At 34.8% G+C, this 24,178-nt stretch overlaps 1 non-coding gene across 1 annotated transcript; it reads left to right on the top strand.

The window, feature by feature from the left end:
* The first annotated feature begins 21,969 nt into the window (after window positions 1–21,969).
* Window positions 21,970–22,076, top strand: LOC120076952. The gene has a single exon (XR_005481697.1). It is a non-coding gene; the product is annotated as a small nucleolar RNA R71 (small nucleolar RNA).
* The last annotated feature ends 2,102 nt before the right edge of the window (window positions 22,077–24,178 follow it).

Consider the following 24,178-nt stretch of genomic DNA (forward strand, 5'->3'; position numbering starts at 1 on the left):
GTGAAAATTAGAGATTTGTTCTTAGATGATTCTCTAAATTTGGAGGACTTGAAAGTGAAATTGTTGAATAAATATAGTCACATTCCATTGGCTGCTAAGATGATGAGGAGATTCAATTAAAAAAATCAATGACAAATTAAAAATACAAAACAACAAACAACAACAAGAAGAAAAAGAAGATGATGATGAAATTCATGAGAAAAATTAGGAATTAAAAGTTTTGATTTATCTTTGGTTTCTTATTTCATTTAACTATTCTTGCAAAAAATTTAGTGGGTCAATTGTTGTTCATTACCCAACGAAAGAAATAAAACTTTAAAAAATTAAAAGAAAAAAATTGCAATTCATATTTTATTCAAAAAAATTTTAAAAAATAAAAGAAAAAATTGCAATCCATATTTTATTAAACACAAAAATGAGAATAATTATTAAATAAAAAATTTTCAAAACGAAAATAGTCAATCATAAAAGCATATTATTTAGAGTTTAGAAAAACTGTACCAAATATTCCAAATATATGAACTCAACTCTATACCCTAAACACAAACATGTGAACTCAGACCAAATAACTTTACACCCCAAACACAAATTTATAAACTCAGACATCATATCTCAACTTGGCACCCCAAATAACCCTTAAGTATTTTTCTTTGTACTATGTCAAATATATATACATATTCGTAAATATATGTACAAAACTATTATTGTGATTTTGTGTTTCTTCCTAGGAAGTTTAGTTAAAAGAACAAAACCTACCACAATCTAAGTGAAGGTGTCCATTTATAACAATCCCTTATTATTAATTTTTTTCCAATAAATGTGGGTATGAAAAGTTGGGAAAATTGTCGGTTTTGACCCAAAAAATTCTTTCCAATTTAAAAGTAATCTCATTTTTAAAATCTATTTTTTTAACCTCTTTTTCATCTTTTTAGACTTTAAGTGCGGGAACCCATTACATGAAAATGCCATTTTGTCCCTCAATTTAAATTAATCTATTCATCTTCCTGGGAAAACTTCAATCATTATTGGACTCTCTTCTTGCAAAGAAGATCCATCTTTCGTGGTCGTTGGACGTATTCTGTTTCCCTTTCACCCGATTCGGATTTTGACAAAAGGTACACAAGTACCTTTTCCATTTTTTTTCTTTCTAAATGATCAATCGAGTGTATTGTTTACATAGGGGGAGTCTGTATGATTTCTGGTAGGAATCTGTAGTGAAAAACTAAAAACCCTTTGTCATCGTTTGAACTTTAATGAATTTAAAAGAACTTCACGAGACAAATATCTTATGTGCGGTAAGGGGATAAATGTTCATTTGAGTTTGATTTCGCATTTTTTGGGGTGTATTGAACTTCACGGGATAAATATCTTGTGAAATTGTTGCAAATATTTGTTTCGTTAAAGTATTCGCAACCATGGAAAGTTTGTAAAATAGCTTGAAAGCTCTCTTGTTTGTCTTATAATGTTGTAACTTTGTCCCATGAAGTTACTTCACGAGACAAAAGACAAAAATGAACTCAACTTTATGAGAGACAAAAGTCAGTCTTTTGTCTCGTAAAGTTAAGTTAATTTATGTCTTTTATCTCGTAAAGTAACTTCACAAAACCAACTTATAACTTTACGACGTAATGTTGTAAGTTAGTCTTGTGAAGTTACTTCACGAGAAAAAAGACTAATAATAGATAGTCTAAAGTCTCTTAAAGTTGAGTTCATTTCTGTCTTTTATCTTGTGAAGTTGAATTCACAAGGCGTTATGGCTCTCTGGCTTCTTTCTTGTGAAGTTCGTCCTTTTTAAGGGTATTTTCTTTCACTAGGGATTTTACTATTGTACCACGTTTTGTGGCACATATATGTAATTATTATGGAGTCGAGAATCGATCCAACAAGATTCTTTAATGCTTCGTTATTTTCGTATTCTCATCTGGCTAAGACCTGTATAGTGATCCGTATGAAGTTAACGAGGGTCCAGTTAGACATGTTTAGGTAGATCATATTCAGACTCATCATAGATAGGGTCCAATTAGACATGTTTAGGTAGATCATATTCGGACCCATCATAGATAGTATTCTCTCCCTCAATGGACAATTACTACATCACCTACTTCTCAGGGAAGTTGTGGATGAACAAAGAAAGATAGTTTATATCAAGCAACATAATATGTAATGGGTTAGTGATGTAGCATAACCTGATGGATAATTTTGTTCGATGGAAGGTTGTGTAAGACAATAAAGAGATGAATATTTTAGGGCTAAAATGTATAGAAAGCTTGGTTGGTATAAGCAATTAAGGTTCTTTAAGTCACTGTCGCCATACATAGGTTTCAACTTCGTTGACAAATAGATAAGGGGCCTACATGTGTCCTCACCATTTTTTTTTTTAAAAAAACCTAAGTTCTAGATCATTTCGTATCAAATCGTAGGAACCCTGGATCCAAAATTGTATAAACATCTTAGGGTGAGATCGTGGTTGTTTGGGTCAATCCCACTTAGATTATACAACTTCAACAAGAAGTTCTGAAAGCAAATGTCACTTCTTACGTCCAAACTCCCTAGATTTTCGCCTGCGTGTTCTCGTTCATCCTCATTCCAAATACCATTGTAGCAAACAAACACGTGAGGTAAGATAAAACCTACTAGTCGAAAGAAGATGTATAAATAAACATTAACAAAAACCTAGGAGAAAGTTGACTTAAGTTGACCAAGTCAACTTTATGAGAGAGTTGACCTAGCCAGCTTTACAAGAAAGTTGACTTGGCCAACTTTACGAGAAAGTTGACTTAGCCAACTTTACAAGACAGCTTGATTGGTTCAACTTCACGAGGCAAAAGTTGAACAAAGGAGCTGTCTCGTAAAGTTGAACCAACTCAACTTTTGGGTAACGTTGGATAAAGTCATTTTCACAAGACATCTGCTTTGAACTTTCTGAGACAAATCACATAACACTAGCCTTAACTTTCCCACTTTCAATCATATTCCAATATTTTTTATTTTTCAATTTTCTCTCTCTTTTTCTCTTAAAACGTAAGAATTTTTCTTTATAATGTAAATAAGTGAACAAGAAGTAAGAATTTTGTTGGTTACTCAAAATTTTCTTTAAAAAGTAATTTTTTGACTCCATTGTGCTGACTTTCTAAAAAAAATAGAAGATTACTTTTCAACATACCTATCTCTTTTGAAATTATCAAAAAGGAAAGAAATTGTTCCTCTAAACTTAGGGCCCTTTAAAAAGGATTATTCCTCTAAAATTGGGACCCTCAAATAAAGCATTTCTATCTTGAAAACAAAACGTGAAACTCAAGATTGAAGTTTATAGTTTAAGATACGTCAGTTAGGTAAGTTGGGTGATTTCATATTCAAGACAATTGAATGACCATTTATTGAGAGATAAAATGATTTTTTTTTTTTTTATTGAGGAGCAAAATGGTATTTTCACGTGGTGGGTCCCTCTACTTAAAGACTGAAAAAATGTAAAAAAAAAAAGTATATTTTAAAAATGAGTTACTTTTGAATTGGAAAAAAGTTTTTAGATCAAAATAGGTGATTTTCTGAAAATGTGAAACAAAGTAGATTTTTTTTTTTTTGCCACAATGATGACTTCACTCATGAAGGCAAGGAAGTAAACATTTGTTAAATAATATCTTCAAGATTGGCCAAATGATGACTTCACTAATTAGCGTTTTATAAAGAGACGAATCATCTCGTGGTCCAGTCTTATACAAACTCTTTGTATAAAACACCCTCACTCGTATATCTCCACATAAATGGTCAGAATCAGACTATTTGTAGCACTTTACAACACTTATAAATATCTACAAAGTAGGTCGTATCCGTAGTGTCAACAGGATAAGATATCCTTCTTTATCCTTATACTACATACTATTTAGGTTATAGCATGATCCACTTGTATGTCTCACATACATGCTTAAGTTACATGAAATAACCACGGATCTTAGTTTATTGGATATGAATAAATGCAAATAAATTAACATTTATTTTATTAATAACAATGTGTACAAAATGTTTACAAACAATGAGACTACCAGGAGAATTAGGACACTAATCCCAACAGATAATGTGTTATGAAATTGAGGAGTACAATGGGAATACAGATATGAAAAATATAATATAATAATATTTTTATATAATAATAATAAATAAATAAAAACTAAAATTATAAAATAAAAAAACTAAAAATATAAAATAACCAAAATCATGAAATTGGATAATATGAAAATTAGTGGAAGTAGAATTCTCACTAATATATGTATGTTTTTAAAATCCACCTAATGCCACTATTTATAGGCAAAGTGGCAAGTAGGATATAGACTTAAATGGACACTTACAAGGCACATTGAAATCATGAATGGTGACACATGCCCTTTAGGACACTAAGCAATATTATTTTCTATTATAATATTCATTAATACGTATTTCATTATTTAATTGAAATAAATTCAACAAGTCAATAACCAATTACACATAAAAATTGCAAACAATACTATTTTCAACCACTTTGTTAGTTACAAAACAATTTCTAGAGTTGTAAAATTATATTACATGTCCAAAAAGATTAAAAAGGAAAATGGAAACACAGGTTTCTATGATTGATTAACTATATGCTCATAAAATATCAAATGATTTTTTTTCTAAGTTCTAGGGTGTGAAATAGAATCATAATTAATGTTTTATTTATTATTAAATCTTTGAGATAATAATTAATGTTTTATTTATCGTTGTATGCTCGGATTGACTAAAAATAATATCAATGGCATCGAGCTTATATATAAATACCATTATTATTATTATTTTTTAAATAAAAGATCTACCATATTGTTTTCTTTTTATGAATGACATTAGCCCTCCACTTGAAACGAAGATAGTTCAATAAATAATTTTAGATTATTTAAGAAAGATTTTTTAACTCATTGTATTTAAAATTTTGTGTTTAAAATTTAGATGGTGAACTATAAACAAAAATAATAATAAACAATATACAAATACATTTTTTTATTTTTAATTTATTAATAAAAAATTAAAAGTTAAATTACAATTTGAATCTCTCAACTTTAAAGTTGTTATTCAATTGATCTTCGAATCTTCAAAGGTATCAATTAGGTCTTTAAATTTTCAATTTTGTATTAAGTATATCCTTAATTTTTTTTTATTTTCTGTTTAATAGATCCTTTGACCTATTTGAAAATATTAGAGAACTCACCTAATTATATAGACACAAAACTAAAAATTTAGAAATTTACTAGTGGTTTTTAAAAGTTTAAAGATTTATTAAACAAAAAATTTAAAATTCAGAAACCTATTTGACATGCTTTTAAAAGTTTAGATACTAAACAAATACAAACTTCAATGTTAGACTAAACTTGATAATTTAACCAAAACTAAAATATGATAAGTTTAAATAAGTAATTTAACTTCTAGAAAGTTTAATCATTTTAGTGTTTTTTTTTAACTCATTTGAAATCCGTAAAACAATCTAAGAATGACTATTGGGTTAACTTAAAAAAATAGAGAGAACGTAACCAAATTGAAAGAAAATAAGTGCAATGGTAAAAATAGCAATCAGATTCAAAATATTTACAAATATAGCACAATATAAAAGAAATTATAGATATAGCAAAATTTAGATTTTGTTTCCGAAATCTATCAATGTTAGACGTTAGACCATATCACTAATATGGATCAGTGATAAATCATATGATTGGTAAAAGTCTATTAAGGATAAAAATTATCAGTAATACATTTTGTTATATTTATAATTCTTTAAAAATATTACTATCCATTTAATTATTATCCTTAAAAATACTACGGATATGAAATTACTTAATTACTTAAGGAATCAAAGTTGTTGATATAGTTAAAGATACGTATTCAATTATCTCGTGTGTGAAACTTTGTATCTCATTCGGAAGATGCAAATTAGTCTCGTAGGATAACGACTTGTGCTTCCACCCACCAAGACTTCTTTCCACAATTTCTCAATGGTCAAAAACCCCAATTTATTTCTCTGTTATCATTTCAATATGATATATTTTTAAAATGTGTTATTTACACAACACGTTTGTCGGTATAGCGTGCAACATGTTATCCTATAACACAACTTTATTGCAACAAATCTATATCTATATATTTAGATTTCGACGAAATTTCTAGTATTATGGTAGTATGAAAAAATTTTCATACTACCTCCATTTACTACTTATCACATAGGAGGTGTTTTGCTCAATAACAAGAGTTGAGTTGAGTTGATATAATATACTAATTCAATGTTTAGTCCATCAACTTTGAGTTGAGTTAGTATATTTTACTAACTCACCCTAACTCATTGTAACTCTCCATTCTTCTAATGTTTTCAATGATTTTACTCATCGACCATTGTTTGTGCCTATAGTTGTCACACTTCGGGAACCAATTTCAACTCTGACAACCACATTCGATGATAACTCGAGTGACCTAACTCCGATGATCACCTTCAAGCGATCAACTCTGACAACCAATTTTGGACTCTGGCAACCACCTCCGACAACAATCTCCGATGACCAACTTCGACAACCACCTCAACTAAAAATTTCGATGAAAATCACCTTCGATGACCACCTTTGAGCGAGCAAATCCGACGTCCAACTCCGATGACCAACTCCGACCACCACCTTAGTAGGCTCCGACAACCACCTCAACTACAAACTTCGATGAAAATCACTTTCAATGACTACCTTCGAGTAAGCAACTATGACGATCAACCCCAAGCTTCAACAACTATCTCCGACAACCAAATCCAATACCACCTTCATGTGACCAACTTCAAACTCCAACAACCACCTTCAACTACAAACTCCAACGAAAATCATCTTTGATGGTCAACTTCAACAATCACTTTCGACTAATATAAGACCTATGGTTGTTAAAGTATTTTGTAGGGTTGTTGATTATATAAATAATAGTATTTTGTCTATATTAAGTGCAATATTTACACGTAGAAATTTGTAAAATATATTTCTATATTTAATTGACTTCACATATCAAATGAGTGTTAATGATATTTGAAAAAGAATGTATATGTAGTTGAATAGTATGTAACTCACAAAAAAAAAAAAAAAAAACCATAAAATGAAGATTTTTATCCTTGAACATTTTTTGGCAATAAATAGTGAAAAATGGAGATTTGTTCTCTGATGATTCTTCAAATTTTGAAAAATTAAAAGTGAAATTATTTAAGAAATGTGATGACATTCCATCGGTTACTAAGATGATGAGAGAGATTCAATTAACAAAATTCATGACAGAGTAAAAATACCGAGCAACAATAAAATAAAACAAAGCAACAACACAGGAAGAAGAAGAAAAAGAAGAAGATGGTGACGAAAATCATGGAGGAAAATAAGGAATCAAAAGTTTTGTTTTCTCCTTGGTTTCCTAATTTATTTAACTATATTCCTGCAAGAAATATAGTGGGTTAATTGTTGTTTATTACCAAAAAAAGGAAAGAAAAAAAGAAAAAAAAAGAGAAAAATAAAAAACTTAAAAAATTTAAAAAGAAAATTGCAATCTATATTATATTCAAAACAAAGATTGGTTGAATTATTGACTAAAAATTTTTTTAAAAAAAATAATCATCATAAAAGCAGATTATTTAGAGTGTTAAAAGAACTATGCACCAGACAAATAAACTCAACTCTGCATCCCAAATACAAACCTATGAACTGAAGTCAAATAACTCTGTATCTCAAACACAGACATATGGACTCTAGACATCATATCTCAACTCAACGCCCCAAGCAAATCCGATAGGGATTTTTTAATAATTATGTAGGATCCATATAATAAATATCCGATAAATTAATAAATCATTCAATGATGTACCAAATAATCAATTATGGTAATATGTACTGCCACAATACTAGAATTTTTTCCATTTAGATTCATAGGTTATAATATTATTTTATTTTTTTATTTATTTTTAAGAAAAACGTACATGTTTATTTCTTTATTGTTGATACTATATATATATATATATATTACCATCTATCAAATATCTTCGAGGTTGATATTATAAAAATGTGTTCGTAAATAAATTGGTTCGAAAATTAACTTTCTGTTAATAGGAGAGACAACCCTGCAACTCATTGTTGCATCAATTTTGAAGTCTTGAGTTGGTGCAATTTTTGGCTTGATCGTGCAAATGAATAAGTATGTTTAATTTAACTTTTCAAATATTTAATCTTGAAAATAAATTATTTTTCAAGTATACTTTTAATCTTTTTATGAAAATAATTTAAATAAAAATAACTTTTTTGAAACATTTTTTTCTCCATCAATCTAATTAAATCCTAAGTTACACAAGTTTAAGGTTACATAATGTGTATATTTAAATTTATAGATTTATAGTTTCTTACAATAATTTCTTAAGGTTAATTGTTGGGAATTCAAACAAAGTCCCATCATAGTGACTAGGAGGTTTTATTGAAATATTGTAATTTGAAGAAATATTTAGTGAACTAGGATAATTTGAAAAGTATTTAGAGATATATTGTAGTTTGACAAGTTCGAGGAAGGGAGAGGGATTCAGTCGAGTTTTCAAAACTCGACAATAAAGTTTATATTGAGATCAAGTGTTGAAAACTCGACCTACATATGTCGAATTTTCAACACTCGACACACTGTCCTGTCCCATCGTTTGTTAGACTTCAATCCTTCCCAATGCCCAGTCTTTAATCTTCACTTGCACCTTTGCATCACCGACATGAACATTAATCCGTGGGTCGAGTTTTGAAAACTCGACTTACAACTTTTTAAACCCCACCATAAGCTTCCCAGATCACAATTTTCCCTCTGCCTTGCTCTCCTTGCTCACTGCCTTCGATCGCTTTCTACCGTCTTCTTCTTCTTCCAAAACTTCTCCAAATTTTACTCTTTTCTCTTTCGAAAACCTATAAAAAATCACTCTCCCTTTCTGACTCTTTGTCTCTTAGATCATTTTTTCCTTCTTCTTCTTTAAAAAATTGTTACTAAATCATCTTCTTCCCCACATTCGTTCATCAGATTGTGAGGTTTGTATATTTACTCTACAAAATTTTAATTTAAAAAAAAATAATTATAAATTTTGTTCCTATTCTCATACTATTATAATTTTTTTTTATATAGTTTTTATTGTTGTTTGGGAAACAAAGAACAAAAAAGAGGTAATGTTCACTCAACAAAATTCCTAGTTTTTTTTTTCTAAATTAAAAATAAGTAATATATTTATTCTCATAATATTCTATTTTTTGTATTTTTTATTGCCGAATAACAAATAACAAAGAAAAAAGGGACCATTGTCCCTTTGAGGAAAAAAAGTAAACCCCCTATTGAATTTGTGAGTTTACTTTTTATTTATTACTAGTTTTTTTATATTTATATTATTCTAGATATACCATTTTAATTTCTTATATATTGATGTTAGTAGATTTATTATGTTAATTTTTTCAATAGTTGTTGAATTCAATAATCTTTACATATTGATGTTAATATTTTTTTCTCTATATATTTTAATAATCTTATTTATATTATGTTAGACCTACCATGTTAATGTTTTTCTTTCTGTATTTTAAATAATATTAGATTTTGTTAGTACTAGTGTTATTCTTTTAGTATTAGTGCATTTTAAAAAGTTTAGTAGTTGTTTGTTATTTAATACAATTTTTTTTGTTATTTAATATATATTTCTTATAATATTCGATTGATTTAGTATTTAAGTTTGATGTTCAAAGTTTTTTTTTAATTATTTTTAATATTTTTGTTTGTATTTAAGTTTGATAGGTAGTAAAATAATAGTAATGTATTGTTTGACCTTTCTTTATTTATTACTAGTTTTTTTTTTATATTTATATTATTCTAGATATACTATTTTAATTTCTTATATATTGATGTTAGTAGATCTATAATGTGAATTTTTTTAATAGATGTTGAATTCAATAATATTTACATATTGATGTTATTAGTTTTTTTTCTCAATATGTTTTAATAATCTTGTTTATATTATGTTAGACCTACCATTTTGTTTTTTTGTATTTTAAATAATATTACATTTTGTTAGTATTAGTGTTATACTTTTAGTATTAGTGCATTTTAAAAAGTTTAGTAGTTGTTCATATTATTTAATACAAAACGTTTTTTTTTCTATTTAATATATATTTCTTATGATATTTGATTATTTTAGTATTTAAGTTTGATGTTCAAAGTTTTTATTAGTTTTTAATATTTTTAATATTTTGTCTATATTTTTGTTTTTTTTTTCTTTTTTTGTATTTAAGTTTGATAAATACTAAACTAATTAGTAATGTACTTTTTGTTCTTTTTTTTAGCAAATGACGGACAAATGTTTGGGATTTACGTTGTTTACAAATGGTAGTATGATTGATGGTGTTGATGGAGTTGATTATGACCAACTATCATGTGGGGGTTTTAGCATCAATGTGAATGGTGTACTTGTTTTTGAATAAATCATTGAAATGGTAGGGATGTCAGTTGGTGTAGATATGAGAGCAAATCAGTTAGAAATAATATATAGACATCCTAATCTAATACCATCAAGATCAGTAAGATTTATACCATTCCCTATACCTAATGAACAAGCAATGAACTTGGTGTTCTTAATCGCGATGCCATTCCCGAATTTAGTGCATTTATATATTAATGTGAATAGGGTAAGGTTGGATATAAACATGAATGCACCCTTTAGTCAGTTTGAAGATTCGACTCAATGTATTAACCCTGATCCTAAATCAATTACACCATCTTGTGATGATGAAAATATGGAGGCTAACAATCACTACATGTATTTTAGAATAGAAATGGGCGATGAATTTGAAGAGTTGGATTTTGATGGTCATGAACATGGGTTATCTTTAGATATATTCAATGATTTGGATATGAATGTAATAGATAACATTCGAGAATATGACCCAATTGTAGCCCTGTGAATGTTGACAATACCCAATTGTATAAGGGGATGATTTTTCAAGACAAAAAAATGCTACAATACTCGGTCAAATGTTTTGCTATTAAGTGTTACGTACCATATGAGGTTGTGGAATCGACACTGATGATTTTAACAATTCAGTGTAAGAAGTGGGAAGAATGTTGCAAATGGAAACTTCGTGCAACAAAGAAAAAGTCGTATGGCTTGTTTGAGATCACTAAGTATGTTGATCAACATACATGTTTTTACTCAGAACTTAGTCAAAGTCATGTGCAATTAGATTCATCGATGATTGCACTAGAGTTTTGTGATGCTGTAAGAGAATAACCATCTATCAGCGTGGCACAATTGCAATCCGACATAAAAACAAAATTTGGATATCATGCTCTTTCCATAGGGTGTGGGAGGGCAAGAAAGGCGTTGGTTAAAGTGTTCGGTGATTGGGATGAGTCGTACAGATTGTTACTCAGGTGGTTGTATATGGTTAAGCAGACCAATCCCGAAACACGTGTGGAGTGGAAAGTGAAAGAAACGCCAACTGAAGGACATGTCATCCTTACTTTTGTATTTTTGGTATTTGGTCTTTCTATAGAAACTTTTAATAGATATTGGTCGGTGATTTAGATAGACGGTGCCCATTTGTATGGAAAATATCAACGAAAGTTAATGATTGCTATATCAGTTTATTCAAACGGGCATCTTCTTTCCCTTGCATTCGCCATTGTAGATGAGGAGTCTGCAGACTCATGGGGATGGTTCTTGAAATATTTGAGAGAAATTGTTACACACGAAGAGATTTGTTTAATTTCAGATTGACGTGCTGGCATTATCTCAGCAATGAACAATCCATCAAATGGTTGGACAGGACCAAAATGTCACCATCGATTTTGCTTACGACATATTGTCAGCAACTTCAATAAAAAAAAAAGAAATACAAATTCAATACATTAAAGAATTATGTTTATCGTATCGAATGTCAATTCCAAATTTGAAAATTTAATAAAGTCATTAAGGACATCAAAAGAATAAATCGGAGTTGTCTGAGTTTTTTTTTTACAATATTGGTATGGAGCACTGGACTCAAGCACACGATGGAGGGTTCAGATATGGGTAGATGATGACAAATCTATTAGAGTGCATAAATGGAGACCTCAAAGGAGCTCGAATGTTGTTGATAAATGCTCTTGCTCAAATAAAATTCTTCAAGTGCGTAAATTATTTCGAAAAAAAAAGAGAAGAAATAAGGGTTGCTTTGGAGCGACGAGATAAATACACTCGGTAATATATATATTTTTATAATTAACAAAATGTTTCAAATAAATTTATAATACTAAGTGAGTATATATTCAGGTACTGATGCGTTGTGAATGTGATGAAATAATGGTATGAAATTGCGGTGATGAACTATGCGTTGCACATACAAGTTTTCCTAGTAAATTCAAGCTTAAACCTTACTAGGTTTCCTTGTAAGTCCAGGGTCGAACACAAGGACTACTGAGACAATATGCGACGGTAAATCTTGATTCCTTTGCGGTGACAAAAACAATAAGTTGGTTGGTATGTGGTTTAAAGTATAAATCCTATGCGGCGGAATTGAGTAAAGAGTTGATGACAGTGAAAGTTACAATGAGTAAGCGGGGAACGGGTTGAGAAGGGATTTAGCTAACACTTCCTGAGATTGCATTCAAGTTATTGCGATCATGCTACACACACGCAACAACATGTCATCTCTCAATGTAAATGCCATAGTTCCTAATTTTAGGACGCATGCGATGTATACGATAATGTCTATAGGACTTATGTCTAAGCCTCTATTCTTGTCTATGCAATGAAAGATGATACACACATACACAAGGTGACCACATACTATCATATCCTATTTCTAGGGTGCATGCGATGCATGATAGAAAACATAACTTATCTCTAAGTCTCTATCTCTTGCTTATGCGGTTCTACTCTGACTTTCTCAAGCCTAGATTCTAACCTGACTCTCTCAAGTCTAGGTTCTTTCTTTAGGCTACTCTCTCAAGTATCTCTAAAGAGTGATAGACGCATACATAAGACAAGATGATCGCATAAAATGAAGAACTTAGGTCATGCTAGCTAAGTACTTCTCAACCCATTCGGAAGTTTAGTTACTCATGCGCAATATGAAGAGATTGAACAGATGTAGGGATGCAAATTCCATTTTACAAATAAAATCAAAATACAAAACAACAATGGAAAGTAGGGATAGGAAGCTCGGTAGCAATGTCTTGCCCCCCGAGGCTTTTACACTATGTTTTATTCGACTCTGCCTAAAAGACTGTTCTTGCTTTTGCAAGTGTCGGCCCTCTCTCGGTTCCCAGCGCTTCCCGGCAGTCTCTCGAGCTAACCATGAATGATCTTTTGACGTCTTCTCTTTTCACTCGCCTCTGCCTTCTAAGTATAAGAATTACAGACTACGGCTATCCATGATCTATCTCTATGTATATGGTGAACTATGTGTTTTTCAAACTAGCAAAACTGGAACTCGAACTCCTTTATCTGTGGCGACCTTCGGTATTTATAGAGCTTCAAGGTGAAGAAGCTTTTCTCTCAATTGATTGCAATGATGGGAGGTCATTAAATCTCTATCTGATGTACCGATTAATGGTCACTGAAAAGTTTAATGTACTTGCTACAGTGTGTTGTTAACGACTTGTCAACTAAATTCGGATTCGATCGATATCAACTTTCTGTCCCATCATGATTTATTAAGCTTTCACCTTGATGCGCCGTCTTTATACGACCATCTTCTTGAGCAGATCTTTGTGAGCGCATACGATCGCATAGCTTTGCGGTCACAATCTTCTAATGCGCTCGGGTGCCGAATTCCTTGGATCGTAATTTGCTTTGCGCCAACGCATTTTCCTGCACAAAACAAGTAAATTGGCTGTTTTAATGCGATGGGCGCACGTGATTACAATATTCTTTACTTAATGCTTTTAGACATGATTTTGCATAATTTTACCATCGCATTCCCTCATTGTTTTATATCTTTGCGTTGTAATAACATGTATTTCTACCCGTTATCACACCCCCAAATTTAAAACAATGTTTGTCTTCAAGCATAAACTAAAGATTCTTCTTAGAGAGTCAGTCGCCTTTTCCTTACCTAGATTTCTCGAGGTGCCTTATTCAAATCTTATGAACAAAAATCTTCTTAATTTCTATCCTCGTTTCTTTTTAAAATATTTCTAAAATTTAAGGACCGCAACTTTAACCTTCAAAAAGACCTTACTTGTTTGCAAGACATCGCATGATTAATTTCAAAAACTTTTTCCAACCTGGGTGTTTCCAAATGACTTTTTATCCTTGCATAGTTTAGATATTCTTTTTATGACCTTGCACTGATCCAAGTGCCTAGGCTTCGTTTTGGCTTGCTCCCACGGGTGTCATGCGAGCATCCAACTACGACCAAGGCGCTCTTTCTCAGTCTAAACTCATGCCCATTTGGCAGTAGAGTTGCGATCACTTTATTTATGCATTGATCACGATTCCTACTTCGTTTTGGCTTGCCCCCACGGGTGTCGTGCGAACATCCAACTACGAGTAGGATCCGATCTCAACGTTATTATTTTTTTTAGGGAATGTCTAAAGGTAGCAAGGTTGAAAATAGATACCGACACCCTCAAATTTAAATGCAGCAATGTCCTCATTACTGATAGAATGAAAGAATTCATACGATGTTCTTAGGCAGTATTGTAAAAGTCAGTTTTGAAAGAAAGCTAGTGGACCACTAACTTCTAGAAATATTTCATGAATTGACTGTCCTAAAATTGAGTTGATCTTAGTACATGCAATGAGAAATAGAGGCATGCGTTTCATCATTGAAATCATAATTGGTATAGAAAAACAATGCGGTGACTAACTAAAGTAATCAACATTTAATGATTGCGCCGACTAAAGAGGATGCGATGATAAAATAATCAATGTTAAAAATGAGATGCGATAATGCAAAATTTGGAATAGACAAAGTCAAAGAAAGATACAACCCCCAAATTTACTTTGTTGCCCGCATCATCTGTGATCACATCCTTCTTTGCGGTGAGCCGGTTTTTTTTATTGTGATGGTCGAACGAACTGGTCGCGTTTTTCAGTTATCGCATAGCTTCATCGCAATCGTTTACCACGATCGTTGCTAAAAACATCGAGAGGGTAAAAAATAATAAAGACAGAGTAAAAAAAAAATCTTTCTTTTTATGCAAATGATGGTGTAAAAAGGATATAAAAAAGTAGAGGGAGTTCATGAAATAAAGTTTTAAAAGGATACTTCGAAAATATTGCGTCCCTGATGAGTTCGAATCTTATGATTGCGCAGGGACTGCCTACTGCTTCTTTAGTCAGGAGTTCCTCAGGTCCACGAAGGTTTTCCAGTGATGCAAGTCGCCTTCATGATAGAGCTTGACTCTTTGCCCGTTGACTTTGAATGTTTAGTCCCGTCCTCATTAGATAACTCAACTGCTCCATGCGAAAATACCTCTTTGATTATAAATGGACTAGATGATCGCGATTTTAACTTTCTGGGAAAAATTCGTAGCTGAGAATTGTACAACAAGACCTTCTGTCCGACTTGGAGATTCTTCTCGCATAGTTGTTTGTCATACCAACGTTTTGCACGATCCTTGTAGATTTTGACATTCTCATATGCTTGAGTTCTCCATTCGTAGGGCTCGACCAACTGAAGTTTCCTTGCCTCTCCTGCAGTCTTCAAATCAAAATTGAGTTTTTTCACTGTCCACATTGCTTTATGCTCTAGTTCAAGCGATAAGTGGCATGCCTTTCCAAACACCAGCGCATACAGGGACATACCTATAGGTGTTTTATAGGCCGTCTTGTATGCCCACAAGGACTCATCCAGCTTCATTGCCCAATCTTTGCGTGAAGGCTTCACACTTTCTCTCAGATCAGCTTGATTTCCCTGTTGGACACTTCAGCTTGGTCGTTTGTCTATGGATGGTATGCGGTGGTGACCTTATGGTGGATATTATATTTTAGAAGCAATTTATTGATGACGCCATTAAAAAATTGGGAGCCTTCGTCACTTATTATTGCATGTGGGGTGTCGAAACGAGTGAAGATATTTTTTCGCAAGAGCTTGGAGACTACCGTCGCATTGCTTACGGGACACGATACCGCTTCAACCCATTTTGAAACATAATTGACAGCCAATAGAATGTATTTGTGACCATTTGATGGTTAAAATGGCCCCATAAAGTCTATGCCCCATACATCGAATAGCTCCAATTCTAAGATGATATTCATGGGCATCACATTCTTCCATGAAATGTTTCCCGTGCGTTGGCACCTGTCACATTTCATTGAATACTCTCTTGCGTTCTTAAATAATGTTGGCTAAAAATATCCACTTTGTAACACCCTTGCTGTTGTGTGTTGGCCTCCAAAATGTTCACCGTACGGTGAGTCATGGCATTGGGATAGCATGCACTAGTGAACAGCTTCCGGTACGTATTGGCGCAAAATCTAGTCTGACCCTCTTTTGTAAAGATTTGGCTCGTCCCAATAATACGGTTTACATTCGTTTCGGAGCCACCTCTTTTGGTGGGTTGTATAGGTCTCAGGAAATTGTTCACAAACCAGATAATTGACCACATCTGCATACCATGGTAACTCTTCAATTTTGAACAGCTGCTCATCTGGGAAGGTTGCGTTCACTTCTGACTGGTTGCGGTCAACTTCTGGATTTTCTAATCTTGATAGGTGGTTCGCAACCTGCTTCTACGTCCCTTTGCGATCAATGATTTCCATGTTGAATTCTTGAAGGAGGAGAACCCATCGAATCAACCTCAACTTTGCATCTTTCTTTGTCATTAAATATTTAATTGCCGAGTGATCGATATGAACGATCACTTTAGATCCCAGCAAGTAAGCTGTGAATTTCTCTAGCGCAAAGATTACCGCAAGAAGTTCTTTTTCCGTGGTAGTGTAATTTGTTTGGGCAGGGTTCAAGGTTTGACTCGCATATGCGATGGGCTGTGTACAGTCTGGTGCGATCAACACAGGTGCGGTTATTAATGCACTTTTCAGTATCTTGAATGCGTTGAGGAATTGTTCATCAAAGTAAAACGTTCTCTCTGCTTCCAGCAACGTACTCAATGGTCGCGCAATCTTCAAAAATTCTTTCACAAAGCGTCGACAAAATCCTGCATTCCCCAGGAAGCTCCTGACAACCTTCACATTTGCTGGAGGTGGGAGCTTTTCAATGGCCTCTATCTTCGCCTTATCCACCTCCAACCCTTCCTTGAAGACTTTGTGCCTGAGCACAATACCTTCCTTCACCATGAAGTGGCATTTCTCCTAGTTCAGCACAAGGTTCGTCTCTTCACATCTTCTGATTATCTTCTCTAAATTATTTAAACAGACTTCATATGTTTGCTCGTACAACGAGAAGTCATGCATAAAAATCTCCATTGAATCTTCAAAATACTCAGAGAAGATGGCCATCATAAACCTCTGGAACGTGCTCGACGCATTGCATAATCCGAATGGCATGCGTCGAAAAGCAAACGTTCCATAGGGGCAGGTGAATGTGGTTGTAGCCTGCATACCCGTCCAAAAAGCAGAAGTAATCATTTCCTACTAGGCGGTCTAGCATCTGGTCAATAAAAGGTAAGGGGAAATGTTCCTTCTTCGTCGCAACATTCAGTTTGCGGTAGTCCATGCAACTTCGCTAGCCAGTGACAGTTCTCATTTGTATTGATTCATTATTTGCGTTTGGGACTATCGTTATCCCTCCCATATTGGGCACACATTGCACGGGGCTAACCCACGTGCTGTCGGTTATTGGATAAATAATGCCTACGTCCAACCATTTGATTATCTCATTTTTCATGACCTCCTTCATCACAAGGTTTAGTCTGCGTCCATCCTATTGTTTTTATGTACTTTTTCAGGATGCTCAGCAGCGCATGCTCTTGTTCTTCTTGAAGTGCAGAGGAAATTATTACTGGTAGAGTTTCATTTTACCCCAAAAAAGTATACTTCAAGTGGTTTGGCAAGGTTTTCAATTCCACAGTAGGTGGTTGTTCCAAGGAAGGTTTTTGTGCTTTTTTCTCTTCATTCAACGCTAGTTTTTCTTCTTTGGTTGTTGTTTCCACGATCGCATTGTAGGTTACAACGGATGCGGTTGCATCCTCTCTTTCATCATCATCTTTAGACTTTTCTTCTTCATACAAACTAGGTTCACTGTCGGAATCTGTTAGGTCTTCTTCTTCCGGGTATTTCATGGCCTTAATAATGTCAAACCTAAGCTTTTTGTCCATTCACACTCAGCGTGATCTCTCTCTTATACACATTAATCTGAGCACGACCAGTGGATAAAATTGATCGTCCCAAAATGTTGGGTACAATCTTATCCGCTTCATAATCGAGGATGATGAAGTCTTTCGATAAGATAAATTTTTCAATCCAGACCAGAACATCCTTCACCTTCCCTTCTTGATGAACAAGGGACCTGTCAGCTAGCTGGAGAGTCACCATCGTGGGCGCCAGCTGCCCCACATTCAACTTTTTAAAAATTCAAAGGGGCATTAAGTTGATACTGGCCCCGAGATCGGAAAGCGTTTAACCTATATATACATCTTCAATCGAGCAGGGTGTTGTGAAATTCTGGGGTCACTCATTTTCGGTGGAATAATTGTGTTTGACTTTTGTCTTAACGCCACCTTTGGGAACTTACCTGTGCTCCTTTTCTTCGTCACCATGTCCTTCAGAAACTTCGCATATTTTGGCATTTGGTCAATCACTTCAGTGAAAGGGATGTTGATATGTAGCTGTTTCAGCATATTCATGAAGCGATGATACTCTACTTCATCATTTTTCTTCTTCTTAAGTCTCTGAGGAAATGGTGGCAGCTGTATTTTCATGGTTTTTTGTTCCCTAGGCTTGGACGCAACTTCCGGTTCCATCGTCTCATTCTCTTCTGGTTCCTCTTGAGTCAACAGGGTCTTTGATTCCATCACAACTGGAATAGTCCGGCTGGGTTCCTTCTTATCTTTCGCTACTATTTTTTTGCTTCGCAACTCACAACTTGACACTGCTCTTTTCATGTATTCCCTGAGTTGCGCGGGAGCTCAATTGAACTCGGCAATGCCCCTTGCGGTCTACCTTTGAGCTCGCTCGCAATCTGTCCTATCTGAATTTCGAGATTGCGGATTTAACTCGCCTGATTTTGGACTACTGTTTCATTCTTCTCAATATATTACTTTAGTAAGCTGTCCAGAGATGAAGATTGCAGCCCCTGTAAGCTACTAGTTTGATTCTACGATTGACCATTTGTTCGCGGGAAAAATCCTTGCGGCCCTTCTTTTTGCGCAAAGGGTTGAAAATCTTTTTTGTTGAATTTTCCACGTGCAGTTGGTGTGGTTTCTCCACTCGAGGTTGTAAGTATTAGAGAAGGGGTTATTCTTTACGAAGCATATAGATTGCGGATTCTTCGAATTTTCTTCCATCGGATGGGCTTCTCCACAAGTGGCACAACTTGCGCTCGTCTGATCGATTGCGTTGACATGCCCCCTATGCGTTCCTGGGCNGTCGACAAAATCCTGCATTCCCCAGGAAGCTCCTGACAACCTTCACATTTGCTGGAGGTGGGAGCTTTTCAATGGCCTCTATCTTCGCCTTATCCACCTCCAACCCTTCCTTGAAGACTTTGTGCCTGAGCACAATACCTTCCTTCACCATGAAGTGGCATTTCTCCTAGTTCAGCACAAGGTTCGTCTCTTCACATCTTCTGATTATCTTCTCTAAATTATTTAAACAGACTTCATATGTTTGCTCGTACAACGAGAAGTCATGCATAAAAATCTCCATTGAATCTTCAAAATACTCAGAGAAGATGGCCATCATAAACCTCTGGAACGTGCTCGACGCATTGCATAATCCGAATGGCATGCGTCGAAAAGCAAACGTTCCATAGGGGCAGGTGAATGTGGTTGTAGCCTGCATACCCGTCCAAAAAGCAGAAGTAATCATTTCCTACTAGGCGGTCTAGCATCTGGTCAATAAAAGGTAAGGGGAAATGTTCCTTCTTCGTCGCAACATTCAGTTTGCGGTAGTCCATGCAACTTCGCTAGCCAGTGACAGTTCTCATTTGTATTGATTCATTATTTGCGTTTGGGACTATCGTTATCCCTCCCATATTGGGCACACATTGCACGGGGCTAACCCACGTGCTGTCGGTTATTGGATAAATAATGCCTACGTCCAACCATTTGATTATCTCATTTTTCATGACCTCCTTCATCACAAGGTTTAGTCTGCGTCCATCCTATTGTTTTTATGTACTTTTTCAGGATGCTCAGCAGCGCATGCTCTTGTTCTTCTTGAAGTGCAGAGGAAATTATTACTGGTAGAGTTTCATTTTACCCCAAAAAAGTATACTTCAAGTGGTTTGGCAAGGTTTTCAATTCCACAGTAGGTGGTTGTTCCAAGGAAGGTTTTTGTGCTTTTTTCTCTTCATTCAACGCTAGTTTTTCTTCTTTGGTTGTTGTTTCCACGATCGCATTGTAGGTTACAACGGATGCGGTTGCATCCTCTCTTTCATCATCATCTTTAGACTTTTCTTCTTCATACAAACTAGGTTCACTGTCGGAATCTGTTAGGTCTTCTTCTTCCGGGTATTTCATGGCCTTAATAATGTCAAACCTAAGCTTTTTGTCCATTCACACTCAGCGTGATCTCTCTCTTATACACATTAATCTGAGCACGACCAGTGGATAAAATTGATCGTCCCAAAATGTTGGGTACAATCTTATCCGCTTCATAATCGAGGATGATGAAGTCTTTCGATAAGATAAATTTTTCAATCCAGACCAGAACATCCTTCACCTTCCCTTCTTGATGAACAAGGGACCTGTCAGCTAGCTGGAGAGTCACCATCGTGGGCGCCAGCTGCCCCACATTCAACTTTTTAAAAATTCAAAGGGGCATTAAGTTGATACTGGCCCCGAGATCGGAAAGCGTTTAACCTATATATACATCTTCAATCGAGCAGGGTGTTGTGAAATTCTGGGGTCACTCATTTTCGGTGGAATAATTGTGTTTGACTTTTGTCTTAACGCCACCTTTGGGAACTTACCTGTGCTCCTTTTCTTCGTCACCATGTCCTTCAGAAACTTCGCATATTTTGGCATTTGGTCAATCACTTCAGTGAAAGGGATGTTGATATGTAGCTGTTTCAGCATATTCATGAAGCGATGATACTCTACTTCATCATTTTTCTTCTTCTTAAGTCTCTGAGGAAATGGTGGCAGCTGTATTTTCATGGTTTTTTGTTCCCTAGGCTTGGACGCAACTTCCGGTTCCATCGTCTCATTCTCTTCTGGTTCCTCTTGAGTCAACAGGGTCTTTGATTCCATCACAACTGGAATAGTCCGGCTGGGTTCCTTCTTATCTTTCGCTACTATTTTTTTGCTTCGCAACTCACAACTTGACACTGCTCTTTTCATGTATTCCCTGAGTTGCGCGGGAGCTCAATTGAACTCGGCAATGCCCCTTGCGGTCTACCTTTGAGCTCGCTCGCAATCTGTCCTATCTGAATTTCGAGATTGCGGATTTAACTCGCCTGATTTTGGACTACTGTTTCATTCTTCTCAATATATTACTTTAGTAAGCTGTCCAGAGATGAAGATTGCAGCCCCTGTAAGCTACTAGTTTGATTCTACGATTGACCATTCGTTCCTGGGCTATTGATTGCGATGCCATGTACTAGATTCATCATCGCATTCATTTGGTTTTGTAGGGATACGATGACCCCATTACTTGCGTCACTATCTTTAATTCTAAGTCTGTGATCGCTTTCCCTCCAGTCTTCATGATTCTTCGAAATGCGATCAAGGATATTTTTTGCCTCGTCATATGTTTTGTCAAGCAGACCTCCAGTTGTTGCCGCAGTGGCAGCCATCTGTGATGCAAGGTTCAAAACATGATAGAAAATTTCCATTTGAAGACAATCGGGTAAGCCATTGTGCGGACAATCTCACACCAATCTCTTAAACCTCGCCCAAGCATCACTAAAAGATTCGTCAATATCTTGTTCAAAATTAGTATTCAACTTCCTCCTTCTTGCGTTCTCTGTCGGGGGAAATTACTTCTTCATAAACTTCTCTACTATTTGTTCCTAAGACATGATCTCCTCTTGTTCGTGAGAATATGCCCATTTCCTTGCTTGGTCGCATAATGAAAATGGGAACAGCGTTAGTCGAACCTCCTCAGCTGAGATGTTTGGGAAAACAAAAGTATTGCAGATTTCAATAAAACATCGGAGATGGGCATCCGAATCCTCGCGACGCCTTCCGCCAAACTGTCCGGTAGTCTGAATCATCTACAGCATAACTAGCTTCATCTCGAACCCGGATTTTTATTTTCCTTACTTAAGCAAGAGATAAAAGGAATTAACTAAGTGAAAGTTAAATCCTAAGTTAAGAGGAAGGAAATTTTTAAGTGTTAAGTAGATTTTCCTTAAATAATTTAAGTTGAGTAGGTTGATGAGAAAGTTAGTGTGAAATGGTGAAGAAGGAATGAAGATTTGAAAAGATTAATATGGACAATGAGTTTCGAAAATTTGAGAAAAATTTGCTAAGTATGAAAAATTTATGTGAAATGCGTGTTGTGCACAAAGCACTGGAAGGCAAGTGACTAGTGGCACAATCGTGTAGGAATTGCACAGAGACAAACAATTCGCAATAGCTAAGAGCGAGATCGTTGAGAGTGAGATCAGCGAGATCGTTGAAAGCGAGATCATTGAGATCGAGACCAGCGAGATTGGGGAGGAAATGGGAGAGAACGAGTTTGGATAGAAGATGGGAGAGAGCGAGACCGGCGAGAAAGCTTGAGAGAGCGAGAGTGGAGAGAGCGAGACCAGCAAGAAAGCTGGAGAGCGCGAGAGTGGATAGAAAAGTTGGAGAGAGCGAGAGAGAAAGCAAGATTGGAGAGAGCAAGACCAGCGAGATTGCTGGAGAGAGCGAGAGTGAAGAGAGCGACACTGCTGAGAGTGGAGAGAGCGACACTACTGAGAGCAGAAAGAGCGAGAGCGCCTATGCGTTAGCCTTGCTTTGTCTGATTCGAACGTCACGCCCACGCCTCGCTAATGCATTGAACGGCCGAGCAAGCTTCTGGGTGATGTATTTGGACGCGTTGGGGTAGGTTATGCATTTAAAAACCTGATTTGAATACAAACAAAGCTTGAAGACGTAAGGGATAACGTCAATTAAAATCTAGGTGTCCAATTAAGAGAAATTCTTAAACTCTAAGAAATTGTGTTGGATACGTTTGGGAAGAACACATTGAACCAAGGTGAAGTCAGCTTACGTTGATAAAAGGAGGAATAAACATTTGGCCATGCAGCCAAGTAGGTGTTGTCAATCCCACGAGCAATTTGAATGCCTATAAATAAGGAGTTGGGATTTCATTTTCAAATCACATAAAATCATAAATTTCGTAGAGAAAGTAGAGAGCAGTGAGGGTTCAAAGGAATGTGTCAACTTTGGATGAGGAGATATTCCAATCTACTCATGTGTTTGGAGTGATTTCAAATCCATCTGAAAGCTCTAGAAGTCTAGTTTTCAGAGTAGGGCTGCTGGAGGAAAAGGCTCAAAGGAACTGAGCTAGAGGTTGAGAAAAATGCAGAAGGGTCAGACTATTGGATCAGTCTGAGCCAATCTTAAAGATTTTGAGTTTCCGGCCAAACCACGAGGAATTCTAAGCTTAAAGTTTAGGGTAAGATTCCTAAGACATTTTAGAATAAGTTTTAAGAAGGAAGTATTTCCAAATAAGGTTCGAAACTATGAGTAATCTAAATTGTAAGTTGAATCTGGATTCTAGGGGTGAAAAAGGACCCGAAGAGCTACTAGAGTGAAAAGTTCTTAAGAGTTCGAGGTGAGTGGCTAAAATATTTTCGAACTAAAACGTTTTTAAACTGTTTTGATTACAACATTTACAGAAAGCATGTTTGCAAAAATAATTCTCATGCCCACTAGTTTTATAAAGTGGTTTCCAAGCAAGTTTGAATTGTGATTTGAACGCATCCATATTATTGAAAAACTATTTACATATGTATATGTATTGATTTATCCAGCATGCGTTACCATCTTTAAAGCCATGTTGTATATGTGTTATACTGTACATACTTTAAAGAGAAAAGTTGTTTATAAATAGTTTTGGTAAAAT

The sequence above is a fragment of the Benincasa hispida genome, chromosome 4 (assembly GCF_009727055.1).
Source record: "Benincasa hispida cultivar B227 chromosome 4, ASM972705v1, whole genome shotgun sequence".
NCBI lineage: Eukaryota > Viridiplantae > Streptophyta > Magnoliopsida > Cucurbitales > Cucurbitaceae > Benincasa > Benincasa hispida.